This window comes from Myxine glutinosa, chromosome 3, assembly GCF_964187855.1.
Source record: "Myxine glutinosa chromosome 3, kmMyxGlut1.1, whole genome shotgun sequence".
Taxonomy (NCBI): domain Eukaryota; kingdom Metazoa; phylum Chordata; class Myxini; order Myxiniformes; family Myxinidae; genus Myxine; species Myxine glutinosa.
The window spans coordinates 142,608,971-142,622,831 of NC_136263.1; positions in this window are offsets into that span (position 1 = coordinate 142,608,971).

Sequence of the window (13,861 nt, forward strand, 5' to 3'; positions counted from 1 at the left end):
CTATGAGTGCTATAATAGCAGTAGCTGCTGATAGATAGATACATCTATGAGTGCTATAATAGCAGTAGCTGCTGATATATAGATACATATATGAGTGCTATTATAGCAGTAGCTGCTGTTATATAGATACATCTATGAGTGCTATAATAGCAGTAGCTGCTGATAGATAGATACATCTATGAGTGCTATAATAGCAGTAGCTGCTGATATATCGATACATCTATGAGTGCTATAATAGCAGTAGCTGCTGCTATATAGATACATCTACGAGTGCTATAATAGCAGTAGCTGCTGATAGATAGATACATCTATGAGTGCTATAATAGCAGTAGCTACTGATAGATAGATACATCTATGAGTGCTATAATAGCAGTAGCTGCTGTTATATAGATACATCTATGAGTGCTATAATAGCAGTAGCTGCTGATAGATAGATACATCTATGAGTGCTATAATAGCAGTAGCTGCTGATATATCGATACATCTATGAGTGCTATAATAGCAGTAGCTGCTGCTATATAGATACATCTATGAGTGCTATAATAGCAGTAGCTGCTGATAGATAGATACATCTATGAGTGCTATAATAGCAGTAGCTGCTGATATAGATACATCTATGAGTGCTATAATAGCAGTAGCTGCTGATATAGATACATCTATGAGTGCTATAATAGCAGTAGCTGCTGATAGAGAGATACATCTATGAGTGCTATAATAGCAGTAGCTGCTGATATATAGATACATGTATGAGTGCTATAATAGCAGTAGCTGCTCATAGATAGATACATCTATGAGTCCTATAATAGCAGTAGCTGCTCATAGATAGATACATCTATGAGTCCTATAATAGCAGTAGCTGCTGATATATAGATACATCTATGAGTGCTATAATAGCAGTCATAGATACATCTATGAGTGCTATAATAGCAGTAGCTGCTGATAGAGAGATACATCTATGAGTGCTATAATAGCAGTAGCTGCTGATATATAGATACATCTATGAGTGCTATAATAGTAGTAGCTGCTGATATATACATACATCTATGAGTGCTATAATAGCAGTAGCTGCTGCTATATAGATACATCTATGAGTGCTATAATAGCAGTAGCTGCTGATATATAGATACATCTATGAGTGCTATAATAGCAGTAGCTGCTGCTATATAGATACATCTATGAGTGCTATAATAGCAGTAGCTGCTGATAGAGAGATACATCTATGAGTGCTATCATAGCAGTAGCTGCTGATATATCGATACATCTATGAGTGCTATAATAGCAGTAGCTGCTGATATATAGATACATCTATGAGTGCTATAATAACAGTAGCTGCTGATAGAGAGATACATCTATGAGTGCTATAATAGCAGTACCTGCTGATATAAAGATACATCTATGAGTGCTATAATAGCAGTAGCTGCTGATAGATACATCTATGAGTGCTATAATAGCAGTAGCTGCTGATAGATAGACACATCTATGAGTGCTATAATAGCAGTAACTGCTGATATATAGATACATCTATGTGTGCTATAATAGTAGTAGCTGCTGATAGATAGATACATCTATGAGTGCTATAATAGCAGTATCTGCTGATATATAGATACATCTATGAGTGCTATAATAGCAGTAGCTGCTGATATATAGATACATCTATGAGTGCTATAATAGCAGTAGCTGCTGATATATAGATACATCTATGAGTGCTATAATAGCAGTAGCTGCTGATAGAGCGATACATCTATGAGTGCTATAATAGCAGTAGCTGCTGATAGATAGATACATCTGTGAGCGCTATAATAGCAGTCGCTGCTGATAGATACATCTATGAGTGCTATAATAGCAGTAGCTGCTGATAGATAGACACATCTATGAGTGCTATAATAGCAGTAGCTGCTGATAGATAGATACATCTATGAGTGCTATAATAGCTGCTGATAGATACATCTATGAGTGCTATAATAGCAGTAGCTGCTGTTATATAGATATGTAGCGGTTCCCGCTGAATGTCCACAATCGCCTTGCACCTGCCAGGACGAGGCCAGGGCGCGATCGCCATGCCGGGCTCATCCGGACGGGCCCAGACGCGCCTCTCTTGGGCATGCCCGGACTCGCTGTTCCCGGGCATGCCCGAACCTCCCGGGCACGCCCGGTCTCGTCATTCCCGGGCATGCCCGCTCTCGCCTTTCCAGGGCTCGCCAAGAGCGCCCGGGCACGCCCAGCCTCGACTTGCCAGGCCGCCCGGGCATGTCCAGAATCGCCTTTCCAGGGCTCGCCCAGAGCGTCCGGGCATGCCCGCTCTCGCCTTTCCAGGGCTCGCCCAGAGCGCTTGGGCACGCCCAGCCTCGACTTGCCAGGCCGCGTCCAGGACGCCCGGGCATGTCCAGACTCGCCTTTCCAGGACTCGCCCTTGACACCCGGGCATGCTCGGTCTCGGTTTTCCCGGGCAAACGCCCTGGCATAAATGTGTATATATATTGCTGCCCGATAAACGGGCTTGTCAGAATACCTGAGCTGTTTTGTTTCAATAAAGCAACTCAGACGAATTCCGTCTTTGGTCGCGTCAATTCTTTCGACGCGTTGGAGCGCAGCTCCTTCACTGGTGACCTACCGACATGGACATGGCAGTGACTCTTAAACTGCCTACCTTCTGGGAGGCTCACGCGGCTGTTTGGTTCGCCCAGGCGGACTCCCAGTTCGCCCTGCGAGGCATCACCGCGGACGACACCCGCTTCCACCACGTCGTGGCAGCGCTCGGTTCCACCACCGCGGCCCGCGCCCTGAGCCTCCTCGAGCACCCGCCGGCTGCTGACAAGTATGACGCGCTGAAGACGCTCCTCCTCGACGCTTTCGCCCTCTCACCGGCGGCACACGCACGGCGCCTGCTCGACCTGCCCGAGCTCGGCGACACGCACCCGTCCGAGCGCATGGACTATATGCTCTCGTTGCTCGGTGAGCACTCTCCGGATTTCTGTTCCGCGAGCTGTTCCTTCGCCAGCTGCCTCGCCCTGGCTGGCACGTCGATCACCGATCCCCGCGCCCTCGCCAGGGAAGCCGATAAGATCTCCTCGGCGGGCCAACACATCGGCGCGGCTACTTGGAGCCTGCCACCGTCCGAGGCGATGCCCACGATGCCCGAGCGCCCTGCGCGGTTGGAGGCCGAACTGCCGGTGGAACTGGCAGCCGCCACGCCACGCCGACCGCTTCCGACACGACGGCCGGGGCCTCCACCTGACCAGGCGTGGTGTTATTACCACGTCACGTTCGGACACGAGGCTCGGACGTGCCGACCCCCGTGCACTTTCTGCAAGTCGGGAAACGGCCGGCCGGCGTTCATTCCCAGCCATGAGCGCCGGCCACTCGGGCAACTTGCTTTTTATTCGGGACAAAGCGTCCGGGCGGCGTTTCCTTTGTGACACCGGCGCCCAACTGAGCGTCATACCCGCCTCCGAGCAGGACAGGTGGGACGCCATTTGCGGCCCCTCTTTGGTCGCTGCTAATGGCTCGGCCATACGCACTTTCGGCCCGCGCGATGTCACCCTCTGCTTCGGCAGCCAGCGCTTTCAGTGGACCTTTGTGACAGCCTGCGTCCCCATGGCTTTGCTGGGCGCCGACTTCCTCTGCGCGCACGGGCTGCTGGTCGACGTCAAACGACGTCGCCTTGTCAACGCCGAGACCTTCAGCTCCCTGGCGTGCACGATGAGCAGCTCCGCACCGACCGAACTAGCATGCGCCCGCCCGACGGCGAACGAGTTCGCTCGCCTGCTCGCGGAATTCCCGGCCCTCACGCGGCCGACGTTTTCGGCCGTCGCAGTGTGGCATGGGATCGAGCACCACATACCCACTACGGGCCCGCCGGTCTACGCCAGGGCCCGCCGCCTCGACCTGGCCAAGCTCGCCGTGGCAAAGGCAGAGTTCGACGCGTTGGAGCACCTCGGCATCGTGCGGCGCTCCAATAGTGCGTGGGCCTCACCACTGCACATCGTGCCAAAGCCGGGGGGCGGATGGCGCCCGTGTGGCGACTACCGCCGCCTCAACGACGCTACCACCCCCGACAGGTACCCGATCCCGCACATCCAGGACTTTTCCGCCCGTTTGGCGGGACGGGTCATATTTTCCAAAATTGACCTGATACGGGGATACCACCAGGTACCTGTCCGGGCGGCCGACGTCCCGAAGACGACCGTCATCACGCCGTTCGGCCTGTTCGAATTTTTGAGGATGCCGTTTGGCCTCAAGAACGCGGCCCAGGCGTTCCAGCGCTTAATGGACGGCGTGCTGCGCGACCTGCCATTTCTTTTCGTCTATCTGGACGATATCCTCGTCACCAGCACGTCCCGCGCCGAGCACCTCCTCCACCTCCGAACACTGTTCGGTCGCCTCAGCGAGCACGGCTTAATTGTCAACCCGGCCAAATGCCACTTCGGCACGACGACCGTTGACTTTTTGGGCCACCGCATCACCAAGACCGGGGCCGTGCCGCTGCCGACCAAGGTTGAGGCCATCACCACGTTCCCGTGTCCCCGTTCCATCAAGGCCCTACAAGAGTTCCTCGGCATGGTGAATTTTTATCACCGATTCGTGCCCCGCGCTGCTCAGCTCATGCGACCCCTTTACGAGGCCCTCCGGGGCAAGCCGGCCAAGCATGACATCGTTTGGTCCGCGGCCATGGACGCGGCCTTCGCGAGCGCAAAACGGGCCCTCGCCGACGCAACGCTGCTGGCTCACGCGGTGCTCAACGCGCCCATCGCCCTCACTACGGACGCCTCCAACTACGCGGTGGGCGCCGTCCATGAACAATGGGTGGACGGGGTTTGGCAGCCACTCACTTTTTTCAGCCGGCAACTCCGGCCGAACGAGTTAAAATACAGCACGTTCGACCGCGAGCTGCTCGGTCTATTCCTGGCCGTTCGCCATTTCCCACACCTCCTGGAGGGCCGCCCGTTCACGGCTTTCGTCGACCACAAGCCGTTGGTCTACGCGATGGCCAAAGTCACGGAGCCGTGGTCGGCCCGCCAGCAGCGCCACCTCTCCGCCGTGTCGGAATTCACCATGGACATCCGGCACGTCGCCGGCAAAGACAACGCCGTGGCCGAATGTCTTTCTCGGGCCAGCGCGAACGCAGTCCACCTCGGCGTGGACTTCGCGCTCATGGCGGCCGACCAGACCACTGACACCTCAGTGCAGGCCCTCCTGGCGGCGGACACGGGCCTCCGCCTGGCCGACATCCCCTTCGTGGGCACCGTCCTGCTCTGCGACGTCTCCCAGGGCCAGCCTCGCCCCATCGTGCCCGTTTCCTGGCAGCGCCGCATCTTCGCCTCCATCCACGGCCTTTCTCACCCGGGCCGGAAAGCTTCTCAGAAGCTGGTGTCGGCGCGTTTCGTCTGGCACGGCCTTCGACGGAACGTCCGCAACTGGGCCAACGCCTGCACAGCCTACCAGCGGGCCAAGGTCCACCGCCACACCCAGGCCCCGCTAGCACCTTTCACCGTGTCTGCACGGTATTTCGACCACGTCCACGTGGACCTGGTGGGTCCCCTGCCCCCATCGCGGGGGTTCACCCACCTGCTCACCATGGTGGACAGGACCACCAGCTGGCCAGAGGCCGTGCCCCTCACCTCCACCACCGCCGCCGACGTGGCACAGGCGTTCATCGCCACCTGGGTCGCGCGCTTCGGCGCACCGGCGGACATCTCGTCCGACCGCGGCCCACAGTTCACGTCCGAACTTTGGGGCGCGGTCGCCCGCTCGTTGGGGGTCACGCTGCACCGCACCACGGCCAACCACCCCCAAGCCAACGGGTTGTGCGAGCGGTTTCACCGCTCCATGAAGGCCGCACACATGGCCGGCCTTCAGGACGACGGTTGGACCGACCGGCTGCCGTGGGTCCTTTTGGGCCTCCGCACGGCCCCCAAGGAGGACCTCCGGGCGTCCGCCGCCGAGCTCGTCTACGGCCAGCCGCTCCGCGTCCCGGGCGAGTTCGTGCCCGACGCTACCAGTCCCTGGTCCGCCGCACACCAGCGCTTGGACCTCCAGGAGGCCGCCCAACGATTTGCCCCCGTGCCAACTTCCGGCCACGGTGGCCCCCAGTCCTACGTCCCCCCCCCCCCCCCGGCGCTTCGCACAGCGGAGTACGTCTTTGTGCGTCATGACGCGCACCGGGGGCCACTCCGGCCGCCGTACGACGGGCCCTTCCGGGTCCTGCGACGGGGCGACAAGTCCTTCGTCGACGACGTCGGCGGCCGGTCGGACCAGATCTCTGTGGACCGCCTCAAACCGGCGCACGTGGACGTCGACCGACCACCACGGTTGGCCCTTCCTCCGCGGCGAGGCCGCCCCCCATCCACAGTTCCCCCCGCTCGACCACCCACAACCGGATCGGACCCCCCCCCCCCCCCCACGACCCTCCAAGGGTCGCTTCGGCCGGGTCATCCGGACCCCCCTTAAATTGACCCTGCCGGTGCAGGTCGATTCTGGAGGGGCGTGTGTAGTGGTTCCCGCTGAATGTACACAATCGCCTTGCACCTGCCAGGACGCGGCCAGGGCGCGATCGCCATGCCGGGCTCGTCCGGACGGGCCCAGACGCGCCTCTCCTGGGCATGCCCAGACTCGCTGTTCCCGGGCACGCCCAAACCTCCCGGGCATGCCCGGTCTCGTCTTTCCCGGGCATGCCCGCTCTCGCCTTTCCAGGGCTCGCCCAGAGCGCCCGGGCACGCCCAGCCTCGACTTGCCAGGCCGCCCAGGCATGTCCAGACTCGCCTTTCCAGGGCTCGCCCAGAGCGTCCGGGCATGCCCACTCTCGCCTTTCCAGGGCTCGCCCAGCCTCGACTTGCCAGGCCGCATCCAGGACGCCCGGGCATGTCCAGACGCCTTTCCAGGACTCGCCCTTGACACCCGGGCATGCCCGGTCTCGGTTTTCCCGGGCAAACGCCCCGGCATAAATGTGTATATATATTGCTGCCCGATAAACGGGCTTGTCAGAATACCTGAGCTGTTTTGTTTCAATAAAGCAACTCGGACGAATTCCGTCTTTGGTCGCGTCAATTCTTTCGACTCGCGTTGGAGCGCAGCTCCTTCAGATACATCTATGAGTGCTATAATAGCAGTAGCTGCTGTTATATAGATACATCTATGAGTGCTATAATAGCAGTAGCTGCTGTTATATAGATACATCTATGAGTGCTATAATAGCAGTAGCTGCTAATAGATAGATACATCTATGAGTGCTATAATAGCAGTAGCTGCTGTTATATAGATACATCTATGAGTGCTATAATAGCAGTAGCTGCTGATAGATAGATACATCTATGAGTGCTATAATAGCAGTAGCTGCTGATAGATACATTAATGGCAACCGGACATTACTCTTAAAAGCCGAAGTTTTGGTCCACCATTGTTATATGTATCAGCAAATATTAAAAGTAAACAGAACTCAATGTGACATAGGTTTCTTTATTTGAATCGTATCAGTGTGTACATACGAAGGTTTACTAGTTTAGAAATCATAACATGATTCATCATGTATGTGCGATCAAGTATATTTTAGAAAAAAACATATTGTGCGTTGAATAATCCATTAAAATTTCACTCTGGAAAAAAACAAAACAAAAAAAACCCGTCCCTCCCTAACCACTTTTTTGAAAAACAGTGATGATAAACAGGAAAAAAAAATTAACCAGCCTAACTGAAACGCCTTTTGTAAATTTGGCCCGATGTGTTGTTACGTGCTCATCAAGCTTATTTATCAAAGAGCATGGATCACATTCAATCAAGGTGGGTACTGGGTAGGTGTTACGGATTCGTCACTTCCGTTGTTGTGGTTCTCATCCACTGTAAACATTTATTATTGTTATCGTTTAGATGAAATAGAGATAACTGTTTTCAGAAGGTTAAAAAAGTTAGTGTTTTAAAAGAAACCAGAAACCGGATCAGGAACCGGAGGAAGAGGAGAAAGCAGAGGAAGAAGAGGTGGAGCGTGTGAGGTCAGATAAGGAGCCGAGCTGCGTTGAGGTTTTGAGCAAACGCTGGCGAACGGGGGTCACAAGTGAACTTTGGGTTTCCTGGGAAAGGGATTCTTGCGATAGAGTTGTTATCGCTGTGACAGATAAAGCTGCATGACAGGTTTTGAGGTTGATTCCGAAGAGAATCATTGGAGTGCCGTTACGTCTCGAGAACAGACCGTTGGCCATTTTGCCTCGCACCTGATTTCGTATCGCTCCAGGTTTTTCACCTCGCTTCAACCATTTCAACGCATCCAGCCATTAACCTGGTGTGTGTGTGTAATGTGGATTTTGAGTGGGAAATTGCGGTTTGCCGATTGGGAGCCGTTGAACGTCCATACCCGAAGGTGTGATTTCCCAGTCACCTCTTGAGGACACCTTTGCCCATCTTTGGCAGTGTGACTGTCAACTGAGCGGGATTCTGGTCTCGATACATCGTTCTGACGATCATTGGAGCGTGGATCGACTTTGGCTTAAATCTGGGACAGATACATTGGGAATGTTATTTTCGCTCACTTGGAGCACAGCGAGTTACATTGTAGGAAACTGATGGTACCATCATAGGAATGATATATTGGTTGTACAATTGATTACTATTGTTTTTGTGCTGTTATTCTTGTGTGACCTTAATACAATACTTGTTTGTTGGTAACAATTGGTGTGGTTTCACCATTGATCTTTGACACACAGAATAACACATCTTTCTGCCGTGACTCCTCTCGGGGCTCGGAGGTTCACCGTGACCGGGGTTTGGGGAGGAGCATGTAACAGTAGGTTATGATGGTGTGAGTAATCGCTTTCGACAAATCCCCCCCAACGCCTTTGTTGATGTGCTCACTCAGCATTGTGCAATGGCTTTACAGGAACAAGCAGGACAAACCCACAGTATCACTGGTCCGAGCAGAGATCGACATTGGCAGGTTTTCCTTTCTTGCATCTGCTGTCTCTCGATAGCAAATCTCCCAGATTCAAAGTGTTGCAGGCCCTTGCGGCAAATGTTGTGCCAAGCTTACCTGTTTGTGGCTTCACAAAAACAAAAATCATGCAGGGTCAAAATGACCAACAAATGCATTATTGGGGGCATTAAAGTTGAAAATAATTTTTCATGCGATCCTAAAGAACAAAAAAAAAAACAAAAAAAAAAAACAGAAATGTGTATTACCCTTTATTTGAAGCATAAAGGAAAGGTCATGCATAAAAATGTTTTGTTGTGGTGAAACAAGCAATCATGGCTGGGTCGAAATGACCCACAAATGCATTCATCGTTTTTTTTGTTTGTTTGTTTTACTTTTTTTCCACAATGCTGAAAGAAAACAAAAAACACACAAGAATATGTATTGCCCTTTATTTGAAGCATACAGGAAAGGTCATGCATAAATAGTAAATACGTTTTTATAACAAAGTTATAGCGAAACAAAAATCATGCCACATCAATACAACCCATGAATGCATTCAAGGGTGAAGGATAAATCACAATCCAAAACAAGAAAGAGCAATCAGAGATTGCAAACCCTCACCAGCATGTATTTTCAGTGGTTTTTAAGGCTTTTGTGTTAAAACAAATATGGTGGCTGAACCACGTGACTGATGACATAATTATTTTTTCCCCACTAATTTATTCCGAGATTATGGAAGGAGGGGTGGAAGTAGTGATGGATGAGTGGAGGGATGGATGAGTGGAAGGCGGGATGGATGAGTGGAAGGCGGGATGGATGAGTGGAAGGCGGGATGTATGAGTGGAAGCAGGGATGGATGAGAGTGAAAGGATGGATGGATGAGAGTGAAAGGGGGATTGATCTCTCAAAGGAATCATTTTGTTGGCTGCTGAATCTAATGCAAGATGACGTGGATCAACCTACGATGAAGAACAATGCGCTGAATCCCCTCGAACAATTGGTGAGTGACGCTTTGATTATATACAAGTGCATAATTTCATTTATGGTGCTGGAGATATGGCCAATGTTTCACAGGCTAAATGGATGTTGATCTCCATTCGTAGAGAAATTTCATCTTGATCGATGAAGTTTTGTATTTGTCGAATTATGACGTCATAATGGAGGCACCAATGACATAATAATCATCATATTTTATTCCCCATGGAGAGTTCTTTATAATGAGCCATGTCTCAATTTTTTCTATTCAGTGCTTTCGGAGATAGAGGTGCAAAGTTTTTCGGTTTTTCCAAGATGGCGGCCAAACCACTTGACCTATGACGTCATAATTATCATTACAAAATTATACAGGTGGAGTTGCACCTATGGTGAAAATTTCCTATCAATCGGACCAACGGTTGTAAAGAAAATCATATTTATTCTGTGCGGACAAACAGACAGACATAAAAAAAGAGCTAGACAGACAAACAAATAAACGGCCTCAAATGTAATACCCTCTCCTCAGGCGAGGGGAACTAGAGCATCTGAAAATGTAAAGCCAAAAAAGCATTTGTTTGTCTTCAGGCGTCTTCTTGCATAAGCCAAATATGACGAAAACAGTTTAAAAAATAAATAAAATGTATCCAGCCTTGACCTTTGCATCCAAAATAAATAATGAGGTTCAAGCTTTTGATTGGTGAACTAATTATGACCCAAAATGCAAATTCCTAATATTTCAGGTCAATCGGGTAAAAATTTGTCATTATATGTGATGCTGACCTTTGACCTTCTGACCGAATTGTTAATTTGCCTTTCCCATATTGTCATTATAAAGTTATGTTAAAATTTTTATGACAAAACTCAAACTCTTACGATGTCTCCCCGAAAAGACCGACTGGACAACCCTCCCATCCACTTTCTGAATAATCCTCTCCAAGAAGTTCTGTCACTCAAGCTTTTGGGTCTCACTATCTGCCATGATCTTTCCTGGGAAAACCACATTTCAAATCTGGCCTCCAAAGCCAGTCGCCGACTGGGCATCCTCCGTCGTGCGAAGTCCTTCCTTGGCACACCTGAGCTCCTCACCACATACAAGGCTTTCATCCGCAGCTCAATGGAATACTGCTCTCCCCTCTGGGCTGGTGCTCCTGCCTCACACCTAGCTCGTCTTCACGCTGTTGAAACCAAAGCGTTCAGAATCATTGGAATCTCCCGCGATGAAGCTAACTCCAAGGGCCTTTCACTCACTCACCGCAGGCAGGTTTGTGGTCTTTCCGTCTTCCACCGACTCCTCTCTGGCCTTGCCCCGAGTTAGGTCCAAAACTTCAATTCCGTGACCATTTTCTGGCTAGTAAGGTTTGACGATTGATTTGACTTCTATTGACATTTTATAACAAAAATAGCCTCTATGTCCCTCCCAAAAATCCCGGCATTTTTCGCCAGAGGCCCGAATCCAAGATGACCGCCGGCACTATCTTGAAAAATTAAGTTTTGAACTAGAACACCTAGAATCACGTACAAAGACACTTTTTTGGGTAATTTGACCACGAGGATTCCGAATCTGACATTAGTTTGACATTATGACATTATTTTGACCCAGAAATCCAAGATGGCCACCATCCAGTAGAGTGAAAATGCAACTTTTGTACTTAAACATGTTAAAGAAACTACCTCCATAAGGATATCTTGCAGTAAAGTAATTGATGATTGCATGACAAGTAAACTCATTACACTTCAAAATAAGCTATTTTTAATAGCTGTGACTTGAACAGTTTTCAAATGAAGTAATTAATCAATATGACCTTTAATTATATGATTAGTCCGAATCAGAGCATTCTGCTTCACTAGAATCTGAATCATCAGATTCCGATGAATCTCCCCGCCTTTGTACATCATCATCTTGCTCCTCATTCCCCTCCTGGCTCTCATCTTCCTCACTCTCTTCAGCTGGCCCTGGTGCAGGTAGATGTGTCGGGAGAGCAGGTTGCGTGTGGCGGACAGGGCGACAGCGACCACCCACCAGCTCCCAGCCATGTCCGAGTGGCGAGGGGTGGTGTTTCTTGGAGGGATGACGCACAAGATATGCCAAGTAGTTTGCTCGGAGGCAGTGTTGGCGTAGGCTGTCTGCATCTGGAGGGAGACGGATAAATGATTTGTTTTTCAGTGTCTTCCACTTTGCTGCACGGGCCTCAGCCATGGTGCTACTCTTTTCGTCGCCATAGATGACATGTCGTGTGAACTGGAAGAGCTCCTCTAGCACCTCCTCCTCAAGGTCAAGGCTATCTCCACACAGCGAGAGCTGCCGTCGAGCCACAGGGCTCTTCGCCACCCGGTCATACACCAACTTCTTACCCTTGCCATAGAAGCCTGAGTTGGCATCACAGCCTGTCATACAGTGCAGCTGCACAATACAGTCTGCCATCTCGTCATTAACCAGGCCATGACATAAGATAGTCTCCTTCTTCCTCTTGATAGAGCTTTCCGGGCAGCTGCTGCGAGATGACTGCTGCCGCGACATAGGCATCGGTATCAGCGGTATCAATGACAACAGGGCCACTGTAGCCTGATTCACGCAGAACTGCGTAAGCAGAAAAGAGGACAGTATCAGCCTCAGACTGGTCAAAGCTGTAGTTCTCCATTGGTTGCTGGGTTGACAAATTGGTGCAGTGGGAGCCAACAGAGTAGACAATCTCTGCATCAACACTCTCTGCAAGGTCTGTCAGGTAGGTGCATATCAGCTTTTGCATCCGCCCCTTGTTGCTGACGCTACATAGAAGTGTTTTGAATGCTTGGGCAGAAGGGAAGGGGTCATTCAATTTCATGTAGGTGTTGGGTATATGTGCCTTACCCTGTACCCGCAGGTCTCGCTCGTCATCTTTAGTAGAGTATGGTGTGTCATATGGGTCATTCACACAGAAGATACGTTCAGCATCACCATGGCGGGCAAGGATGATGGAAGACACCTTGTGGACATAGTCTGACCACTTGTATGGGATGCCATGTTGCGTCTGTCGATCGTGTCATAGACTAGGTCGCTCTGGTTTCTCTGAGGGCGGGAGTGGAAGCCGATATTGCCCTCAAACTCCCGGGTCAGGATATCTTTGATAAAGGATGACTTGATGCTGGATGTTGAGAAGCCATACCGAGATATGATAGAGCTGTAGTCTTTGAGGAGGCTCTGTAGTGACCTTAGCTCACGTTCCTCAAAGATAACTGTTCTGATGTTGTCGAAGAAGATAGTCTGAGCCTCACGGAGATTGACATTGTGCATGCGTGGGAGTTTGTCATCTTCACTCATTTTCTGGTAACTACGCACATATTTCAACCAGCATTTGTTGTGATATCTGATCTCAATCGCATATGGGTCATCAGCTGCATAATCGATCACACAGTTGATTCTGTCTCGCATGCTCTGATCTTCGAGGACCACCGTGTGACTCTTGAACGTTGCCCATGCATTATCATACGAAATCAGGGACAGCTTTGATTCTGGGTGCTTTGCCGACTCCGGTTTACAGCACCAGACACATTTTGTTTTTTCATGTATCAGCCCTTCTACACTTGATCGCAACCGCTTGGCAGGTGGAGAAGCAGCCGGGGGGAAAGCCTCAGACATGGACGAAGACTGAGATTGGCATTCCTTGACTTCTCGTTTTTTCTGTCTTGTCTTGGCCTGCTCCAGTTTATTAGCATTCCATAAGGTCAGCCTACATGATTTATGGACACATTGTCTGCTGGGACCATTATCCCAATTGACTGTTGCATAAACGTCTCCGAACTTGTCAAGACCGCTCCATAACAGGGCTTTTTTCTTGAGATTTTCCCAACTCTCAACGGAGGTAACGACATCAGTGGCTTCATTGCAAAGCCCGCCACACTGGAGGACACACGGAACGGTGGACATTCTCTTGACAGCTATCTTCTGAATACTGTGCTTCTCAGTGCCGTCTCATTCGCTCGTATACTCCCTGGAAAGACAGAAATAAGTAT